The following is a 24,153-nucleotide window of genomic DNA, read 5'->3' on the forward strand; positions in this document are numbered from 1 at the left end:
ATATACATATATAGCATATATACGTATATAACACATATAACATATAAATATATGTATACTTTTAAAATGTTATATTTTATATGCACATTTTAATATAACTAAATATAATATACTATATATACATGTATATATATACATTTACCCATTTTTAAGTGGTAGCATGCTATATACCTAACACATATGCTTTACATTATATGCATATTTACTATACACATACCAACTTGTGTATTTCTTCAAAATGGTGTTTTCATATAACATTATATCCTGGAAATTATATTCCATATTTTTATTCAGCTGCATAGTATGCTCTTGTTTATTTGATCAGTTTTCTATTGATGGACATATGTCTTATTTTCAAATCTTTTGCTGTTAAAATTAGTAAAGTAACCCCACAAATAATACACCAACTATGTACCCACAACAATTAAAAATTAAAACAAAGTAAATTTTTTGTATTTCTTTCAGTTTATTACCGATATGCTTTAATATATCTCTAAAAGTGCTGCAACTACACATATGTGCCTTCTGATGAGATAAAATACAAAGCACAGAGTACCAGTTAAATCTGAATGTAATTAGACTTCTAAATATAAATTTACAATAAATACAAAGAAAATCAACCAAGTCAGAATGTAGACAATTCTTCAAGGTAAATATCCGTGATTAAAAATCAATGGCAAGAAAAAAAGTAGAATGAGCAGTTATATATTTTTGAAGATTTAAAAGGCTTAATTGACTAAGTATAACATATAAACTCTAGTTAGATCCTTAGTCAAAAACTGTTTGAAAAATAGAGCTCAGGTCAAAAATGGAAAAATTTGGACAGAGACCATTTTATTAGATGCTTTTAAGGAATTGCATTTTTAATATTATTTGATTTTAACATGTTTTTACTGCTAGAGATACATACCAAAGTATTCAGGGTAAAATAATATTTGTGAAATTTGTTTTAAAATACTACAACAAAAAATGACATATTAAAAATATTACTTCTTAGTAACACTTCCCTTAGTATTTATGGGTGAAATTATTTGGGATGTGCTTTTGATGTATTCCAAAAAAATGGAGAAATACAAAACACAAATTTGTAAAATATTTATAATGTTTAGATTTGGGCTATAAAGATTCATTATAACAGCCCCTCTCTATAAAAATTCTAGGCCATTATGATTTGGATTAATATAAAATGTTCATAATCTCATAGGTCTCATAAGTTTTCAATCTACTAAATGTTTGACATTTCATTGGATTTGTGATAATTTTCACTACTAAAGTTGTCAAAGAAGGACTGGACATTTTTCCTTCAGTTACCTATTCTTTGTTGGTCACAGTTTGATCTCTGATAGAAATGTTTAACAAAATTGTACTCGATTTTCAAAAACTAGCAAATTATTTCAAAATTCACACATTCCAATTAATAAGTTGTGATTCATTTGTCTGTCACTCAAGTAGCTACACAGAAAAGGGATAAAGAAAGATGAAATTGAATTTAGAACATCAATGATACTCAGTTTTACAGCACAGCACTACCAGTACCATACTGGCCAAGTTAGGTTCCCCAAGTCCTCCCCAGTCATTCACTGTTCACACTTCCCTCTGAAATGTGTACCTCCTTTTCTGTCATTGCCTTGTTTTATAGGTAACTCATAGCTACCCAAAGTGTTTTTAACAGTGTGCAGCACTGCTTTTTTAGATACCTATCAGGTCAGATGAATTTATATTTTCTCTCTGTTAACTCGTGTAATGGTAATTAGGTAACATATATTTAACTGATAATTTAAACTAGTTAACAATTCACCCTCACTTGTTTTTATCTAATAGTAGCATGAATTGTTAAGCATTTTGTTTGTTTTAATCACATAGAGCAACACTTATTACTCTGATACACAACATACAGATGCTTCCAAGATAAAGTCCATGTAAGTATCAGCTTAGTTCAAATATTATTAAGCAAACTTTAAAAAAACTGAACATGTTTCTTCTACTAAATGTGTTAATAATATCAATTTATTATTGAGATTTATTGATAAATATTAATAAAAATATCAATTTCAACAGACATTTTATATTTCTACAAATAATTATGAGGGAATTCAGAACTAATATGGTTCCTATTTGAATATTAGCGGTTTATTAAAAATTCAATGGAGAAATGAAAAAGGAACTTTTGTGATGTATCAAAAGCATGAGTTTTTTGTTATTATCATTAATTGTTTTTTAAAATAATATAGTCTCGAGTTAACATACCTTTCTATTTCATCCCTTTGCCTTGAAAATGACATAATAGAGATATGTTAAACGTTTTAAAAATAGTTGAAGATCATAATGTTTTTGTTTTGGTTTCTAGTGTCCGGAGCTCAAATTGAACTCCAGTATAAATAATATGCTTTAGAAACAATTCTTAGACAGTTAGACGCACAAATGCTACTGTTAATCATAAGCTTCAGCTCCTTGAAATTGTGTACATATACGTGTAAGTAATGGGGCATATATTTATTTATTAGTAATAATGAACATTTTCTGAAAACAGATAATAGTATGTTTTGACTATGCTAGAATTTCAGCTTTTTCTTAGGTTTTCTGTTTTTAAATAAAACTAAAATTTATACTCATATATAAGAGGTCAACCACATTTGGCAGGATCACTTAAGATAACCCTGCTAGAATAACAATGGTATGAAGACAGTAATGATTCAGATTTTTAAAATTAACTACAGACACTGAGATACATAATTGTTCTTACTTCATACCTTATTTAACGTTATAAACACTATTTCTGTTACAAATAGGTGTCTCAGCTGCACATCGCAACTTGGAGTAGACCATTGAGCCGTCCTCCTAAATATTGTGACATGGAGAAAATCACGTTGTACTTTAACCTATCAACAAAGGAGCAAAGCAATTACAGAGCTAAACAGAGTCCAGGAAGACCCAATAAAGAAAAATCCAAGAAAATTTGGTGAAAATTCTTAAGGGGCCTTCCAATGTTTAATTTAGGCCTGAGACATGATTAATATTCTGATTCTAATTCAAAAGACTGAACCACAAAGGTACATCTTTTGGGTATTTTTAATAAGCGTAGTACAACACTCTGTGAATTAACAGCTGGTCTGACTGGTATTTTACTTCCTCTTTGCTTACTCAAGTGAAGCAGTTAATATTGGTATAATCATCAAACTAACACTAGTCCGGCAGAGGGACAGATTTTTTTTTCTAGTGTTGTGATGTAGAATACAAATTTTAAAATAAAAAAAAAATGGCTGAATTAATATTAATCAAGCCATTGTTTTAGATCTAATACACATTAGAAGTACACTTAAAAAAAAAGAAAAATTAAAATTTTAAAACCATATTCCTTCTTACAAAAATTTAAAAGGAAAAGTAAAATATAAAATACTTAAATAATTTAATGAAATCGAACAGATGTTTATCAGAAATGTTGAGAAGTATAACGAAAAAGTGATAAGAATAATTTGTCAGTATTCTTGCTAAAAATATGTAATAACTTCAGAATAAAACTCTATTTTCATAAAACTGTATAAACAACTACTATGTATTTTATGTATACCCAAATAGAAGTTACATTTTTTTTGGTCAATGAAGAATAATATTTAGATCATGAAGCATTAATTTTCATAATTTTGTTGTTTGCAAGCAGTATTTCAATCCCTGTTATCATCTGATGTTTTGATATGCTCATTAAGATTCATAGCAAATTAGATATTCATATTTGCTAGAAACAAAAATTTTCATTTCTTTGATTTTAATTTTTAATAAATTTGCAAAGGAAGTATATTTGAAGCAAAATTAGCAACATAATATTTTTTATAGTTTTTAGGCAGGTTATCTTTAATTTTCATAAAATATTCTTTTACAAAATCTCATTTTAAACATTCTTTGTAAATGTAGAACTTCTAACTATTGTGCTTACATATGATTCTTCAATTTACTAAATGAATCTACAATGTATACATACTTTAAAACTCTCATTAATGACATTAAACTCACCTGAAAAATATTTAGCCTTTGCTGTTTGCCATTACATTTACAGTAAAAGACAATGCACTAATTTTATAGAACATTACTAAATATAAACTAAAATATTATTACTGTGCTCCTAGTTAAAATCATCATGACAAAAATTAACTTCATAATACTCAAATATATATACTAAAATATAAATTAACTGTCTTAATGTTTGGCCTTTTATTCACAATCAACCATTTTAAAAGAAGTTTAAAAGATAGCAGACTTAGGTAAGACTATATTTTTTAAGCAACACATTTGATCACATTACTAGACATGCAAATGTCTATTTAGTGAATTAGGGCTATGATAAATGTCAGAATATTAGGCACAGTAAGAAACGTTTGAAATGTTTTTAAACTTTCCCTGTTAAGTGCAAAGTCTTTGTCTATGAAGCAACAGTGGCATGATGAGTTTAACGACTATTTCCATTCTCTCCCAATAATTTCTCCATTGGAAGAAAACATACAAACACCCTCCTCTCCAGAAACAGAAATAAACAAACACAAAGCAATATTCATATTGGTTTCAGTTCTATAATCATAATAGAAACTGATCATCAGGTGTCATACACACAAGTAGTAGGAAATACAGCAAATGATACACTGGTGATTCTGTTCTTAATAAAGGGATTTGCTTTCAATTTTTAAAACTCCATGCAACTAAATAAAAATGCACCTGCAACCAAATTCTGTCCCAAAGTCGTTGATCTGCAATTCTGGAGAGTAAATGGTCTATGTCAAAAGCTATCCAGGTATACAACTCCTGAATATCAGACATTAGCTGCCGGACTTGACTGATAAAATGAATTAAATTACCAACTACTGTAAGGGACATTTGTGATGAGCTGTTGAGAAGTATTGACATCAAATGTGGCTTTACTGAAAACAGGTAATTGTTTATTGGAGACATATAGAAGAAAGATTAATTATGAAGTTTAGAAAAACAGAAGGATGAGAAGAGAAAATAAGCTGAATCATGTTTCTTTTCTCCCCCAAAATATTCCAACCAGAGCCTTAACACAGGTGGATAAACTTCTTGCAATGATGAGAAGGCTCTGTATACTAAGAAAATCTACATTCTAGTAGTACTGCTTTACTAGGTGCCTTGGAAGTGCCTCAGAATTTCAGAACTCAGTTTCCCTAGCTATAAAATATCAATGTGTGTTAGATATATATATTTTCTATTATCTTTTCCAGCTCTATATCCCTTAAATGCTCTTTTCCTGCCATAATATTAATGGTATAAATAGAAGTTAGATTCTCCTTGCTACAAAAATATATTTAAGAAAAATTTGCAGAATTAAATGGAAAAGGAAGAGGATTGGGCACAAGCAAACAAAATGATATATCTTCTTATATGTTTCTGGTCTCAAAGGATAGAAAGTCTCTGAAAAGACTTTCAGACTTGAAAAATTCTTTATATTTTGTGACTTGTAAAGAGCATTTATATTGTATCAGTTATTTTAATATTAACTATTCAGACAGGGTAGTTTATTGCACATTAAAAAATTTTATTTAATCTTTTCAATGAATTTTTATTCCAAAAGTATAATCTTCTATTTTATTAGTAAGAACAGAAGATTCTGTTAAAGGAAATTTACAGGGATGTTCATAAGGTCACATCTCTTCTATCCCATAGATCATATTTCTATCGGCAGAAACATAGTTGAGAAAGACTCATAAAATTTTTGATATGGAAGAGTTTTCAAAGACCATATTCAGGAATTAGTGTGTTTTTCTTATAAAACTGCCTTATTTTAATGTAAGACTTTCTATAGTTTATGATCAGCTGTAATAACTTAAACCAAACAAGTAGTGTATCTGAAATATACTGAAACAATCAATAAACAAATAAGAATTAGCTATCGCTGAATTGTATAACATTGGCTTCCTCTTTATACTGTCATCGGCTTTGCCTCTCTTCCTACTATTTTAACTACCATTTGAATCTTGCAAGAACATTTATTTATAAATTAATTTAAATTCAATAAACTTGTGTATTCCAGAATAATTGTAAATTCTTATGTAATATCTTAAAGAAACAAACTTGCTGATGTAACACAAATTCTATTGCTTTCCATAATTGTATTTGTTAACAAAAATCATATTTGTGTGAAAACTCGATTTCATTTACTGCAATTAATTAAACAGCATGCCTTGGCATACATGAGATATTTCTCATGCTAAAGTCAAAGGCTATTTGCTAACTTTTGGTATTATGGAAAGACGTAGTCCAACAATTGATTTGGATAGCAACTGAGCTGGGCATTAAGAACGCCAAGATAAGGGACTGGCAATTCTAATCAGAGGAGTAAAAATCACTGGAGAATGAATGGTGAAAAAGGCATAGTATTTTCTTCTTATTTTATTTTATTTTATTTTTACTGCTTCATACTTCTGATTCCAGATATGAAGAGAAAGAATAGGTGAGAAATCTGCATAATTTGGAGGCAATAGCTAGAACCACTGAAGAATGTGTACATAAATAAGACGGTGGTAGCAGATGCTAGACGAGGGAAGATGATGAAGACGGATGGCAGCACCAACAGAGCAAACTGAGTTTAGAATAGTAGGTCCACAGACTTCTAATCCTGGGGAACAAAAAGGCTTAAAAATGCAATAATCCAAATAAATGTCATGCATTAAGGTGTTTATATTTGCTATTCGTTCATTGAAGAATACAATTTTATTGAATAAATGATTGGTCAATAAGCAATTATAAGGCAACCAAGTTAGAAGCTGTGGAGATAGAAATTAGTAAAACTAATCCCTGCCCTCCAAGACTGAAAAAGACATTGTCTCTGCCCTTTAGAAGCTCACGGTTTAATTGGGAAGATAGAAATAGGAGTGTTATGTTGGAGATAAGGGCAAAATGCTATGGTCACCCAGGCAGGAGAGTAATAAACTCTAAGTGGGTTGCCATTTGAGCAGAGTCTTACAAAAAATAATAACTACTTTTCCGGGAAAAGGAATGAGAAGAACAGCAAAATAGGCATAACAGTGCATGGCGTATTTGGGAAACATGAGGGGAGCAGTTGCAAAGGTGGATGATGAAATGACGAGCTGATGACAGGGATCAAAGTCTGCAAATTACATATTATATGGCTCTTATCTCGCAGGGCAGTGATCTCAACCGTATCTGACTCAAAGATCTATTTTAATAACAAGTATATATCTATATATATGAAATATTATAAAATATGTGATAATCTTCACTTAGCTACCTGGAAATAACATTTATATGTATTATAACATGTATATAATAAACTAAAAACAAAAAGTTAATATAGAGACAAAATAAAAAGAAAATATTTAAACAAAATAATGTAAATGTTAAGGCATAAATGCCAGACATGATTGCATTAGACCTGATAAAGAATTCAGATACTTGCACTTATATGTGGAACCATTGTGAATTTAATGCTTATAAATATAGGCTCAAACAGATGTGTTGCATTGGCAACGCAAATAATCACTGACATGGTTGCTAAAGATGATGTGATTTTCCAAAATAATGATTTTTTTAAAAAATTCCTTCTATTTGCATTGTGGTGGCATTTCTGGAAAATGTTGCAAATCAAACTGCAAAAGAATGCCTTTTGCTTATTTAGGGAATCAAATCCAGTGCTTGTTATTTTTTATTTGTTCTACACCCAGTTGCCTATTCAGTGATTCTTTGGAAAGTGTTTAAGGACTCATGTAACAAACTTACGTTTAACAAACTTAAAACAGTTGATCTACCTTCCCTCAGGAAAAATTATCCTTGATCAGGACTGTGCAATGCACTACACCCAAAATCCCTTTCTGCTCCACCTTCCCACCCACTAAATTCTAAGAGTCATTGCAAAGAATTGCCCTCTCCAATGTCAAACCCTTGCCTCCAGCTGTGAGTGATTCCTTAAGGACATAGAGCCTCAAAATTTGTATCACATTTGCCATCTGCAAAAAATAACTTTTGGGCATACATATCTCATATGTGTGTACTGTATTTATAAATTATGTACTCGTACCACTGTATTAATTATATAATGGGTATATTGTGGGACATATATAAACATTTATTAAAGAATGAGATAAAATTAATGTTTTTCCAATATTTTTAGACTCTCAAATAAAGCACATTTTGTGACTCCTTTTGGGATAATTTCAGTTTTTAAACCGGAGCTCTGTGATAACAGGGTGCCAACGAGGGCAGGTGAGTCCTGGCATAGCATGAGAAGATGAATGTTTTAATGAAAGGCACATCTCCATCTTAACACTGCATGAGGTGGAAGGGAGGGAGGGTAGGTCAACTGTTTTAAATTTGTTACATGTAATCTGGATAAAATTTCAGGAGAGAGTTGATGCAACATGAAAGGATTTATAAAAGTGGCAATTGAGAGAAAATGTTGATAGTATTTAGAGTAATTCTGTACTAAATGAAAAGGGTATTGATCATTAATTTATTTTTTATATTAATTCCTCTTTTTCTAAAAATAAGATTTATTAAATATTCTTTAGTCATGTCTAATGGAAAAATATATACAAGCTTTCTAAGTCCTCCATCAGTCACGATAATCTGTCCGTTTCTCACCATTAACAATATACAAGTTTTAAAAGCTAAATATGATTTTTTAAAATAGCTAGAACTTGAAGCTTGAACTCTACCAACGGAGGCTCTTTTCTTCTTTAGATTAAGGGCTAATCTATAGATAGGAGTCTGAGTGACTTACATTAAAGCCTCTCTTAAATGGACCACCATATTTCCTTCTTGCCTTCATTAGAATTACATTTTATCATCAGTACCATGATTTAGGAGATAAAGTTTTTTCAAACCATATATATACATATATATATATATATATATTTTAAACCATTTGTGTGTACATGCGCGCGCGCGCACACACACACACACACACACACACAATGTTTGGCCACTTTGTCCTTCCCTTTAGCATTTGAAGGGTCTTCTCTTTAGCTTTTCAAGGGAAGGACAAAGTGGCCAAAACATTTTGTATATATATATAGGCTGTATATATATAAATTACTATGATGTTGTAGTTTTATACTTACCAACTTTTAAAAGATATAATTCACATACAACTCACTCATTAAAAGTGTATATTTCAGCGGTTTTTTAGTATATTCAGAGTTATACAACTATCACCACAATGAATTTTATATATTCATCACCCAGGAGAAAAACCCCACACTCATCAATAATCACCCCCTTCACTTCAAACCCAGTCTCCCCAGGTCAAGGCAACCACTAACCTACTTTCTGTCTCTATAGCCTTGCTTAGTTTGAACATTTCATTTAAATATTATTATACAATGTGAATTATGTGACTTTTTTTGTTCACTTAGGTTTTCAAGGTTTATGCTATACATTCATTGTAGTATACATCTGTTCCTTATTCCTTTTTATTGTCAAAATAAAATTTCATTATATGAATACACCACGTTTATTTATCAGTTGTTAGAAACTGGCGTGTTTGCATTTTTTGTCTACTGTGAATAATGCTGCTACAAACATTCCTGTATACATTTTTGTATGGCTCTTTCAATGATGGCTCTTCTTCCCTGTCTCTTTCTGTATTTCTCTCTGTTAAATTTCTATCTGGTGGCCAGGCACCATGGCTCACGCCTGCAATCCCAGCACTTTGGGAGGCCGAGGTGAGCAGATCACTTGAGGTCAGGAGTTTGAGACCAGTCTGGCCAACATGGTGAAAACCCATACCTATTAAAAACACAAAAAATTAGCCAGGTGTGGTCGTGGGCGCCTGTAATCCCAGCTACTTGGTAGGCTGAGGCAGGAGAATTTCTTGAACCCAGGAGGTGAAGGTTGCAGTGAGCCAAGATCGCACCACTGCACTCCAGTCTGGGCAATAGAGGGAGATTTGGTCTCAAAATATAATAATAAAAATTTTAAAAATAATTTCTAACTGGTCTACTGTTATCCATTTTGCTCTCATAAGTCTACCAGCCTCCTCTTAATTGCTTTCCACCAAAAATCTCTATTGCTTTAGACAGTGTCCTTAGGCTTGTGCTATCCCACACTCTGCCCCAAAGGAAGTCAATCCCCTTAGAAAGAGTTATGGAACACTTTGTTCTTGTGTCTTGCCACCTACTATATGGTATCTCTGTATCTGCTCCTCTGAATCCTTACTCTGGATCTGGGGTGGTGACATCAGTCTGCTTCTTTAAGAGTGACAACTCAGTTTACTATTGGAACACTGGATGGATGTGGGTAGTAGCCTTTGGCCTTCCCATCTTGGCTTTCACAGGATGGAACCCATTGCCCTATGAGCAAGCTGCAGCAATGATAATGAGAACACAGTATTCTTGGCCCGCCACTCCTGGAGTAGATTTCCTGCCCTACACGTAGGAGTTGGATGGACAAAAGAGTCCCTGGACCTCTCTGTTGCTCTTGCCAAGAAAGAACTTCTGCAATATCAAACGGGAGAGTGATTAGAAATGCTGGTGACCTGGCATGCCTGGGAGAAACCCTAGTCCTTGACTGGGTACTGGAGGCAAAGATCTTGGCTATACCCTCTCAGAGTAAAGTTTCAACCTGCTGAGCTTGTAAGGGGAAGCAACATGTGGAAGTTTATAGTACAGTTTTGTAATTTTGAAGACTTTAATTTCTCCATCCCCAACATAGACCTCTTTCTCTTTTGCAGCTTAGGTAGACGCTTTGAGATCCTCCAAGTTTGGAGAGAGGGATAAACAAATATTAAAGTAAACTAAAAATAACTCTCTCTACTTGAATGAAGAGTCTGAAGAAACACCCACTTTTATTTGTCTCTTAAACATTTTCAGGTTGAGAGAAATTAAATACTTAAATAAATGAAAAGTGTATCAGGTTAATGAACTGGGTGACTCAATATTAAAATATCATTTTTTTCTCAAATTGATTTCTAGATGTAATGCAATCCAAACGAAAATACCAGAAGACTTTTTTGTAGTATTTATTAAGCTGAATCTAATATTAAATAGAAATGCAAATAACCTAGAAAAGCCAAAAACAGTTTTGAACGATAACAATGTTGGAGCACTTATACTATAAAGTAATAAAAATAGTGTGTTTTTTTGTGGGACACACATATGTGTCAATAGAACTAATTAGATCTAGAAAAAACTTACAATTATGACACTTTTGACAAAAACACAGGCAATTCAATGGAGAAAAAGTAGTTTTTTCAACAGATAGCCTTGGAACAACTGGATATGCATATGAACTTCAATTCTTAACTTACGTAACAAACACAATTTAACAAGAAATAGAACATAGATCTAAAAATTAAAATTATAAATATAAAATTTCTAGAAGAGAACACAGTAGGAAATCTTTGCACACTTGGACTATGCAATGATTTATTAAGCAAGCCACAAAAAGCTGAGTCCATAAAAGGAAAATATTGATACATTTTACTTTATCAAAATTTATCTAAGAATCTTTCAGCCCTTAAATAAATGAATAAGAAAGCCAAAAACTGCGAAAAAATATTCACAATGCATAAACTGACACAAAGCTTATATTCAGAATATAAAAAGCATATTTACATATGAGTTACAAGAAGACAACTCAATTAAAATTGGGAAAGTGATTTGATTTTTCACAAAGGATGATACACAAATGAATGATGAATACAAGAAACAGTGTTCAACATCATTAGCAATCAGGAAAATTCAAATTAAAACTGCAGTGAGGTTCTACTATAGACTCACTAGAAGAGCTAAAATTGGGACTGAAAAGATCAATTGCTGATCGAAATGTGTAGTGACTGGAACTTTCATCCATTTCTAGTAGAAATGTAAATTTATACACTTTTGAATAGCCTGGCAATCTCTCATAAAGACACACACACACTTACCAAATAAAGTTTATGTTTAAATTAAAATAATAGTCAAATCAAATAAAAACAGTAATCCAAACCACTACATACCAAATTTTAAAACAGATTTGAGAGATTCATGTTAAGTGGATTTGATATAGTCATATTTGACATAAACAAATTCAAAATACAGAGTTTTAACAGGGCTTGCTATTGCTTAGTGAGTCAACATCACGTAACTCTAATACTCTAATCTCTGAGAAATAATTTTTAAAATCACTGTTTTCTGGTGACATTATTTCTAAGCCTTTAAGCGTTTATGAACCTGTCATCATTCCTATTAAAATTTGGAGATAATATTGATTTTTACTTTTTTTGGTAAAAGTGTTACTTTTAGATTTCATTGGTTTTCAAAACGTCCAACTAAAGTTTCTTAAACTTTTTTTGGATCATATGCAGCTATAAAATAATATCAGTTTCCAGAAAAATACAACAAACTGCAAGTACGCTATGTTTAAGATGTAATTTTAGAAGGCCACTGGTACCCTAAAGCACTTCTATTTATCTCCTAAAGAACCATGAACTGTAAAATAATGATCTATGATTCAAATACAATTTCGAAATGTTGAAAATATGAAAGACAGGTAAACACAGTTTCAAGATTTTCTTCAGCATATAATACTTACATAAGTATCTTAGATCTAATTCAGTGAAATACAAAACATCTTATCACATAGCATTAAGCAGTTCCTAAGGAGCCACAATACACATTACTCTTAGAAGAAATCTTGGATGGTGACTGGAAGAGCCATATCTAAAAATCAATGGACTTTAGTTGAAATTCTGAACTACAACTGTTGGGATTCGTGAATAGTTAACTATACCAATCTCTTTATTTGGTGTTAGAAGTATGTGAAATAATATATAAAATTACTTAGTATAATAATGGCACATGTAAAGCATTTAGTACACGTTAACAATACATATTAGCACATATTATTAATGTTCTCATTGGTGATGTGAATATATACTCCAAAGCACCAAATTCCTGCTTAAATCCTACAAAGAATCTTCCAAAGACACCAAGTTTTCATAATTTCAGTGTTCTTTCTAAGTCGTTGCTTTTCACTATTACTTTTACATTTATGTAACAAAGGAATACTATTTTTATTCTGTTCTGTAGTGTTTGATATTGCACACATTTTTTTCCCTACATTATTGTCGGACAAGAGAACTCTGATTATGCACTGTCCATACAAAGCTTCCTTGTGTAATATTAAGATAGATCATTTGCCAAAAGAATAACCTCACCAAGAGGCCAAAGCATGGGACAACAAAAAAGTCTTTATGTAATGATTGGTTCACAGTCATCCTGTGCCTCGAGGCGTGATTCAAATTTCCTCACTAGATTATATCTGTACATCTCTCACGCATATCCACATCCCTCACAAATCAACTTCCCTAGCTTCCAGAATTCATTAGGGAATCTTATCCTCTCTCTAAAATAACTGCAACTCTAATTTGTTCCCTGTTTGTTTTCAACATAGAGCAAAGAGGAGCTGAATATTTAAGACCTTAGTTGTTAGACATGTTGGTAATAAAAGATTAAAGAAAAATAGAACAGAAAATCTGGATACAGAATACATCACACTTTTTTGGTTGAACTAAAGTCACTCAAGTTGTAAATTTAAGTGATTGAAGTTCTAAATAGAATAATAATTAAGATTTTTCAAAATGCAGAACTAGAAAAGAGAAACCTGAAAATTATTCCATCAAAGCTTTAACCTACAGCTTTAATTATATTCAGGATTTGAGCTTAGAATGATGAAGAATGCATCCTTCTTAAATTAGGTTGAAGGTTTAAATCAAGCTCAACAATTTTAGCAGTGCCCCAGTAGATCTTAATGTCATATAGCTTTTTTCTCTTCATGTTCTTTTCTTTATTATTGCATTGCCTCATTAACTCTCTCCTGTCCAAAAACAATAGACAGGAGTAGGAGGGCTAGTGATTATTGAAAACCTAGGGGTGTTCAGTATCAATACCCGCAACTTAGTACACATCTTCTTAACTTCAAAGGAACATCATACTCATATACAGAAAAATTAAGAACTTTCATATATATTATAACTCCTTGTACTTCCAATAAAAAATGTGTGTAGTTTATACTACTTTAGGTTTTGTTGTTTGTAAGCCAATTACTGGAATAATTATCTTATTATAACCTAGCCACTGTAAATAAGTCTGAGCCATCCAAATAAACATGCAACATGAGTATATAAATGGATGGTTGGTATTGGTTCTTCATTTCTAGAACAATTGTGTTTTGCATCAGAGCAATGAACTCTGCTTTCATTTTCCTAGTTTTGCTAGTCGTATCTGTGCGTTCCCATTCACTTAACTTCCTTTTTCAAATACTCACCTATTGTGAACTGTACATCTTAAATATCTCCAAATATGCACACTTTCCTCCGTTCTGTCAAGGTCTTACTATTTCTTGTTTGGATTATAACAACATCTTCCAGATTGATGTTCTTTCTGCATGTCTTGGTCCCCTTCTATCTATTCCCAAGATCAGAAGAACCTTTCTAAATGCAAAGATGATCAAGTCACCTCTGTTCATCATACTTTAAAGGTGGCATTAAAATGGAATTGTTAATTTCTACTTTCTATATACTTTTATTTTTTGTATCGATGTACTCTAGCCTCAAAAAAGCAAACATATACCAATTTTTACTGTACAAATAACAAAGTTCAATCACTTTACAATGACAATTAAGGACTTTGATTAGATCTCTTCTTATCTCGTCAATACTGACACACACCACCTCTGACTGTCTAGCTTAAATGTTTTTTTAGTTGTTATAATGTAATAATACCCTGTGAATCTCTGTACCTTTGGCACTCTTGTTATGATTAAAAATCCATTCTTTTTTTTTCTTGAATAACTCGTAAGTGTCTTTTAAGATTCTGCTCAGGCACCACCTCCTACTCTAGTCAAAAACAGATGTACAAGTTCAAACAGCAGTTTAAATGTTTCTCATAGACATCTCGAAACAACTCAAGGGCAAAGACTATACCTTACCAGTCTTCACACAGCACCTAGTATCTACTAACTGCTCACTAAATAGATGGTAATAAATGAAGGCATGCTTGTCTCTCTTTCTGAGTTTTCACTCTAATCCTTAGAACACCAAAGCCCATACCTTACTTCGGATAGACCCATCTGGCCATACCTTGGCAATCTCTATCAAACATATTTCTTAGAGCTTGCTAAAGCTGAAGGTTGAATTTTGTGTAGTAGAGCAGAAAATATGAATTTAGATTTATAATTTAGGCTTTAGGAAACAATAGAAAATTTTAAGTTTAATTTTAATTTTAAAATCAAAGATTTGCATATTGGCATCATCAGTCTGATAACTGTGAAAAACTGATTAGATAAGGAAGACAATTATGTCAAGGTAATTAATTCAGAGGCTATTTCAATAATCAGGAGAGAGTTAGTAAGCACATGGATGACATTGGATCAGGAAGGAAAGAATCAGATTTGAGATACTTAGGAGGTAAAATCATCAACTGTTCACTGGAGATATATGGGTGATTTAGAGTCACAGACATTCTTAGGTTTCAAGCTTTCCCAATCACTGCCAAAAGAGAAAAAGAGGAAGAAATTGATGTCAGTGTTTGTGGCAGCAAGTGAGCAGAGGAGATAATCAGTTCTGTTCTGAACTTGTTAAGTTTGAGGTTTATATGACCTATTCAACAGGAAGATTACAGTATGTATTTAAATGTATGAATCTGAAAACCTGGGAATGACCAGGCCTATAGATAAATATTTCATAATACAAAGCCTGTAACTATTATATGAAATTATCAGAGTAGATGAAATTTTCAATGAAAATGTAGATTTTTCTCCAAGAAGTCCAGACTGTATTTTTTCTGGACTATATAACTAATGAAATTGAAAACTGATTTACGCAGTAGTGCAAATAAAAGTTAGTGTAGTTACCCTTAAAAAATAATAATATTAAGCAGATTCATTGCACTGCTGTATCCACAGAGTTTCATTTTCTAACTTAAGTCTTTCACTTCAGTTCGTTGTGCTCTAATGTGATTCAACATTTTGCTTTGAATGTTGTAAAGCATATTTATACCACAATCAAAATAATTTCTTCATCTTTGTCTTTAATCCAGAATAATTTTTTGTGATTGGCACTTCTTTATTTTATCCAAATTCCATCCTTTGGGATTAGTGTGTAAAAGTTGATAAGGGTCAAATGATGTGTGGGTTGAAAGTAGTTTCATGATTCATGGAAACTATTAAACTATGCAAAATTATCACACTGGCACAATGAGTTTCTTATGAAAGCCTTAATGCAAAAAGGAAAATGGAGCATTCCATGGATTTTCCATCTCAAAAATATGCTAAGAAGTACATGGAAAATAGTCACATAACAGTTTCCCAATAATAGCCATATATCTCTGGTATCATGCAAGCATTTTTTCCCACTGTTGCCTTGTTGTCTTGCAATTCTGATAATGCACTGCCTGACTGCAGCCTTATTTAAATTTGATTTGTTTCCAAAGTGTGTGGTCAATTTTGAACAATTAGAATAATAATATTTTGTACATTTGTTCAGGAGTTTGATGTTTATAAAGTTAATTCTTTTAGATTATCTCATTAAACATACAAGCCATATAGGTCTATAACTATATGTTTATAACTATAAGTTATTCCATGGCAAAGTTGTTTTAAATTATATTTAAACTTAAATATAATTTAAATTGTATTAACTCTTCTGACAACATTGAATTAGTTGGACTCTCAATGAATTAACTCTTCTGACTACAGCCACACAAATATGTAGCCATTGTTAATTTATTTCTTTTTTATTCAAATATTTTGAAGTTTTACAAATTAAATGAATTAATATTTACAAGGTACTTAAAACAGTTTCTAATAGATGATAACCTCTTATTGAGTGTTAAATAAACAAAAATAAAATAAATAAGTTAACTATCTTCAAGAACATTTTATGAATCTTATTATTTCACTTGATCCCCATTTTTACCACTGTATCCCAGGGTCTCAACTTATCTACTGGGCTTATTTTAGCCTCTCCTTCAGATTTCCCTCTCCAGAAGCCAACTAAAGAGTTGACACTAAATTTAATGTTATTACATTCCAACTATGTAAATCTCCTTCTATTGAGTGATTTCTATATAAATTTCCAAATCCTTATTATAGACTTCTAATGTAATCAGCCAGCCCTACCTAATTACCTATCACTGTTTTTTTGTTGTGGTTGTTGTTGTTTTTGTTTGTTTTTTTCTTGAGCAATATCTTCTTCTGTCTTGACATGAAGCATTCAAGACATGGGGGGAAGGACACTATTCTATCCCTCTTAGTGACAAGCTGGTCAGGTCTAACTCAAGTGCCACCTTTTCCAATGAAGACATAAGCTGATTGTTACAGTCAGAAAGTAGGTTTTCTTCCTTTTCACTCTGATGAAACTTAATGTTTAAGATTTAAAAGACATTCATCACTCAATGCAGAGTGTAATGGATGTGTTGGTAAGATCTGTTTCGCTTAGCAGAGTAGAAAATGACTACAGAATTACTGAGACTTGGCAAGTTATTTATTCACACTTAGTTTCCTGAATATCAAATTAGTTCAAGAATAACCTGTGCTGGATTGGTGCTTTTGCTCTGTCTTTTCTTGAAGGATTCTAACTACCACTGACCTCTCCCATATTTCTGGGAGGGCTTCAACTTCCTCTTACTCATTTAACTGTAGCTAGATTTTCTCCAAAGCTCTGGATGTAGAAAATGAATGCCTCTTTTTCTCTTCTGTTCTCTAGTTTCTCCTCCTCCTCTTCTTCTTCTTCTTCCTCCTCCTCCTATTTCTTCTTCTTATGCTCTTCTCTAATGCCTCCTTTGGATTATGAATTATAAAAGATTTGCTAGGGAAAAAAATGAGTAATCTAAAAAGTACAGAAAAAAACTGTGCAGTAGTTTCTTAAAGTCTCAAAAATAGGCACTGCATTGACAAAAAAGTTTATTAAAAAACTAAAATTAGGCAACAAAAATAAAATTTATTAAAATACTGAAACTACCTAAACGTTTTTTCTCAATCAATAATACACTAAAGGTATGTGTATTTGATATCTAACAAGCAAAAGAATTCAGGAAAAACAGAAAAAATTAAGAAATTATTTTAAAAGTTTTCTTCATACATCTTGAGTCTTCTGTTTAATAACTGTTTGAGAAGCAAGTGGAAAGGTCAGAGAGGAGCGAGCCAAGATGAAACAAGTGAGAGAACTGACACCATTTGTACACTAACTTTTAGACGATATAATTATTAAACTGAATGATGCAAGGCAGCAGCCTGATATCAAATTAGCACCATTACTTTCCACAAGTATATTATCATATTGAGATTATTATCATGGATCCTAACAATTACATAATATTGAAAGATGATTATAAATATAAGGTGATATGGAGCTCATCAGTTTTAATATCTGTTCTCTCATTAAGTTCTAATACCTCCCCAAAGCGTTCCAATTTAAAAACTACATATTGCTATAACTTTAAAACCACATATTATGTCATCGTGTCTATTTTGTAGCTTTCCCAGAAGTCAAGAAAAATAAATAAATAAAGCAACTAAACTAATTTTAAAAATCTAAAAGTTTCTTATAGAAATATTGATTTTGAACCTACAATCAATGAAAATCCAGACAACCAGGCAAAGAAAATATTTAGAAATCAATATGTATATGTCAAGTGATTAGACGATTTAAAATGAATAGAAAAATGAGTCTCCTGTTTTATAGCATAGTATTGTCATAATTGATCACAAGTAAATATTAAAGTTACATTAGACATGTAAAACTGACATTCCAAGCATTTATCATTTTGCAGCTTATTCATAGCTGAAAATACTCACTCAATTCTAAAGCGCACACTAACATATTTTTTAGTTTCGTGAGCTTAGTCTCAAACATCACATTTCTTCAGATTTCAGGCTAGGCTTAGCTATCTTTAAAGCCAGGAGATAGACATAAACAGAGTAACAGTTACCAAACATTCAACTCCATGCATTGTGCAGCATCAGCAGAAAATAAAATTTCTAGCTCTGTGCGATTTCAAATATTACATGGTTTTGCTTATTGCTTTCCTGCTTAATTACTTAATTAGGCATATACATATGCTTAAGACTTTGCCAAGAATACATATACATATATACATTTTTATATGTATATATTTGTATATACGTACATACATTTTATATGTATATAGTTCTATATACATATATACATTTATATATTTTATATGTGTATTTTTGTATATACACATTTTTATATGTATATATGTATATACATATACAAACATAATATAAACATACTGATATGTATATACATAATACATATATAATACATCGCGTATACATAAATATACATATGCATATATAAATATATAAATATAAAAATTTGCATATACATGTATATAAGTATACATATGTATTTATATGTATATGTATATTTAGTTTTATGTTTATGTAAAATATTTTGTAAATTTTATAATATATACATTGGAAATATAAATATATTATAAATATATAAATATATTTATAATGATCAATTTATTTACAGCCCATGGTTTAATAATATATAAATCAATTAATATAAATTTATTTATATTATAAATTTATGCATAGATCTAAATATTTTTATGAATATTATATATTTGTATAGTTGTATACTGGCAAAGTCTTCAATCCCTAAAAATGTTTACTAACTTTCCTACAAATTTCGGGAACACTGGAGACTTTACCCCTACTACTTATCTCTAAATTTAGGGAAAGAATAACAGATACTTTTAAAAACTCATCTCAATAAGTAAAACTAAATATTAGCAAAACTTGGTGCAAATAACAGCAATTATAAGAAATATTTTTGAAATTGAAGATATTAAAAACTATTGAATCACTAGCCATTTTTAAATTTGCTTAATATTATATATTTAGTAAAAAGTATTAAACATTCATGCCATGTCAGGTATGAAGATGAGAAAGTCTGGTTATTTATCCCTAAGGAGATCACAGACTTGCAGGATAAACATATTATGGGATAATTAAAATACTGTTTGATAAATACTTACATAAAGTTTTGAGCCGGTTACATTAAGAATTCAAGGGAAGAGTGACAAATTATTTCAACAGACTTACAAAAACCTTCAAAGAAGAAGTGACACTTCATTTAAAACTGACAAAAACATTCCAACACAAAGAACAAGGCAAGAATCATTACATGTCATAGTAGAAATATAAAATGGCATAGGGTATGTTAAGATATTTGTAACTTATTGAGATGGTAAATATGCTTATAGAGTAAAAAAGGAAACCCCATCATTAATATCTTTATCACACATTTTTATTGGTAGTTAATAAACAGTTATAGAATTTTATAAATTGAAGTATAGAATTTTTTGTGTTTTTTGGTTTGTTTTTGTTCATTAATCTTTTATTTATTTATTTATTCATTTATTTATTTGGGGTGAAGTCTCACTCTGTTGCCCAGGCTGGAGTGTAGTGGCACGATCTCGGCTCACTGCAACCTCCTCATGGCAGGTTCAAGCGATCCTCCTGCCTCGGTCCCCCTAGTAGCTGGGATCACAGGCACGTGTGACAACATGCCCAGATCATTTTCGTTATTTTTAGTAGAGACGGGGTTTTGTCATGTTGGCCAGGCTGGTCTCGAACTCCTGACCTCAGGTGATCCACCCACATCAGCCTCCCAAAGTGTTGGGATTACAGGCGTGACCCACTGTGCCTGACCGATTATTCTTTTATGTTCAGGGGTACAAGTGCAAGTTTGTTACATAGATGAAGCTGTGTTATGGGAGTTAGCTGTACAGTGTATTTCATCACCCAGGGTCTGTTTTTTTTTTTTTTTTTTTTGAGACGGAGTCTCGCTCTGTCACCCAGGCTGGAGTGCAGTGACGCAATCTCGGCTCACTGCCAGCTCCACCTCCCAGGTTCATGCCATTCTCCTGCCTCAGCCTCCCGAGTAGCTGGGACTACAGGCGCCCACCACCACACCCGGCTAAATTTTTTTGTATTTTTAGTAGAGACAGGGTTTCACCATGTTAGGCAGAGTGGTCTCTATCTTCTGACCTCATGATCTGGGCGCGTTGGCCTCCCAAAGTGCTGGAATTACAGGCGTGAGCCACTGCGCCTGGCCTCCATCACCCAGTTTTAAGCCTAGTACCCATTATTTATTTTTTCTGACCCTCTCCCTCCTCCCACCATTCACCCTCTAAAAGGCTTCAGTGTGTGTTATTCCCCTCTATGTGTCCATATATTCTCATCATTTAGCTCCCATTTATAAGTGAGAACATGCAATATTTTGTTTTCTGTTCTTGCGTTACTTTGCTAAGGATAATGGCCTCCGGCTCCATCCATGTCCCTGCAAAGGACATTATCTTATTCTTTTATGTGGCTGGATAGCATTCCATGGTGTATATGTACCACATCTTCTTTATCCAACCTATCACTGATAGGCATTTAGGTTGATTTCATGAGCAATTCCATTACTGGGTACATACCCAAAGAATATAAATAATTATATCATAAACATGCACATGTTTGCTCATGGCAGCACTATTCACAATAGCAAAGAGGTATAGAATTATAGTATAAAATTATTAGTATTTTCATTAATTCATTTTCATTAGTATCATTGGTTTAGTACCCTCTAAATGGCAGACACTGCCCTAGATCCAATTATACAAGCCTGATTTTTCAAGAGTGGGAAAATCAGTGAGAGAAACGGTCAAAAGATTATTTTACATTATCTATCATTTATGTTGCCCTAATCTTAGATTTTTTCAGATAACATGATAATACCTAAGATAATGTATGATATTATACAGCAATATCATATTTTAAAGTTCAGAAAAATACACAAAAGAGGCAAGTAAGGAAAAAGTAGACTGGCAGTGAGGCTAAAATTCTTGGTATAAAGACACGACTCTCCAGTACTTGGCCATAGTTGGTGGCTCCAAGTACTTCTGCAGCCAAAATGACTAGGTAAGATTTGGCAATTACACAGTTCACCATGTTGACCAATTTTTGTTTTGTTTTGTTTTTAGGCTAAAACCACCACTCGTTTTTAGCACAAGTTCAAACTGGAATTTCTCATCAGAGACCTCATAAAGACCACATTGTATAATATAATGTGCAATACCTTAAGCAATATGAAATATGCAATAAAGAGTTTAATAAGAATATTTTGTATAAAATCACTCATATAAACACAACAAAATATAATTAAGTGAAAACACATGAACCAATAGTTTAACATGCTACTGGATTAATATTGCTTCTTTGCATACGTCAAGTGAAAGTTTCTTTTGTTAATACTGTCATAATCAGTTGAAAAGTAGTCTAAAATGCAAGGCCATCTGTTGAAAAATAAAAATGAAATTGTTCATAGTCCATATCTGGGCAGATTTTCTTAAAATGGTGCAACACAAAATAGAGAAATCATCTGAATGCTAAGGTTGTTTTGTATTGTCCTTCATAATATCAAATTTTACATTTTTTGGCTAAATACCTGCATTATTTTTATTGACTTTTAAAATGTCAGTTTTATCTGTTTTTACATGCTGAGTTTCTGTACAAGATTTCATCCAAAGAAAATTTTCTACTGTTTTTTTTTTTTTTTTTTTAAGTATCGAAACCATTGTTGCAACCCTTTACTGCTCCAAGTTCTCTCAGCAAAACTTGGTGACAGTGCGGACATTTCGTTTCCCTGAATGTCCCCACTTTAGTTAGCCTTCTCTTGCTGGGGCCAGTCTTTAATCTCTGTCCTTAACAAGTACTTATGCAGCAGAATCAAATTTGAATTATTATCACATCAATGCTGCCTTACATCAAATTTGGGAGCCTGAATATTGGGGAGACGTGTGCTTAAACTGTTGGTGATGATGACTTGGAAGAATATATCAAATGAATGTAATGTCTGAAAAGAATGCAGTTTTGATTTGAATGTTGTGGAAGGATTTCATTAGAAAAAATCTCTAATATTAGAAACTATTCCTGGGTGACTTTAGAGATAGATAATCCTTATCATTTTTCACCTACTTTTTAACTATTGTGGAATCTTATAACATCAAGGTTCAAGACTGATTTATGTCTAATGCGGTAATCTTATCACATCAGGATTATTTTTTTCTGAGATGGGTTCTCCTACTATGATGCCCAGGCTGGCCTCAAACACCTGGGCTCAAGCAGTCATACTGCCTCAGTCTCCCTAGTAGCTGGGACTATAGACTTTTTCCACTGTGCTCAGTGCGTTAGGATTTTATTTGACAAAATCACGTTTCCAGTGATTCTCTTCTATTACAGTGTGAAAGAAGGTTCTGCAGTTTGATTGTAAGATTTCCTCAGTTGTATTCAGTCAGAATATTTTTAAGCCTGGCCTGGGAACACTAGTAAAACTTTGAGAGTAAGTAATATGATTTCTGATGTGTAGTATTTATCACCTTATTCTTCATCCCTAAACTCCAGTTAGAAGAGATGAACAGTTATCTGATTCCCATTCAATAGAAGAACATCCATTTTAAAATGTTGCTTTAAAAGCAAACTATTTATTTTATATTCCTATAGAACTTTTCAGAATTTAAACCTATGCTAGATACTAACTGACAATAGCAGATTTATCCAAAGTTAGGAAAAAGAATTAAAACCAAATACTTTGGATTGTGGTATCAAAGTGAAATTACTAACTTTTAAATTGACCTCAGTAGAAAATTTTAAAAAAATAGCAATACTAAATATAAATATGAATGCTAAATACAAAAATAAATACAAAAACAAACTGAACAGTTCTGAACAATTCGTGGGACAATACCCAGAGTAAATTAAATAAAAAAATATTTTTAAACCCTGAAAGGCATAGGTACTGCTGTTATAAAGATGATTATGTCCATGAAAAAATGTTCTTTAAAAGCAATATCCCCATTTTGTTTAGGACACAGCATTTGTTGGGTTAAAGCAACCTCACCTTTTCAATAAGGACAGCTAGATATATTTTGACAGCACCAAGCAATTGGTTAGCTCTCCTGAGTAAGAAACAGTGCTTGTGTAGACTTTTTTCCCAATGAATTATTTTTAAAATGATCAAACTGTGTCATATTATTTGTAATGCTATTAAGAATAATATCTAAAGTACTTAAACTAATTATGCCTATTTTGTAAGATTAATTACCATTAATAATTTAACATATTTTATCATTTAAG

This window comes from Chlorocebus sabaeus, chromosome 10, assembly GCF_047675955.1.
Source record: "Chlorocebus sabaeus isolate Y175 chromosome 10, mChlSab1.0.hap1, whole genome shotgun sequence".
Taxonomy (NCBI): Eukaryota; Metazoa; Chordata; class Mammalia; order Primates; family Cercopithecidae; genus Chlorocebus; species Chlorocebus sabaeus.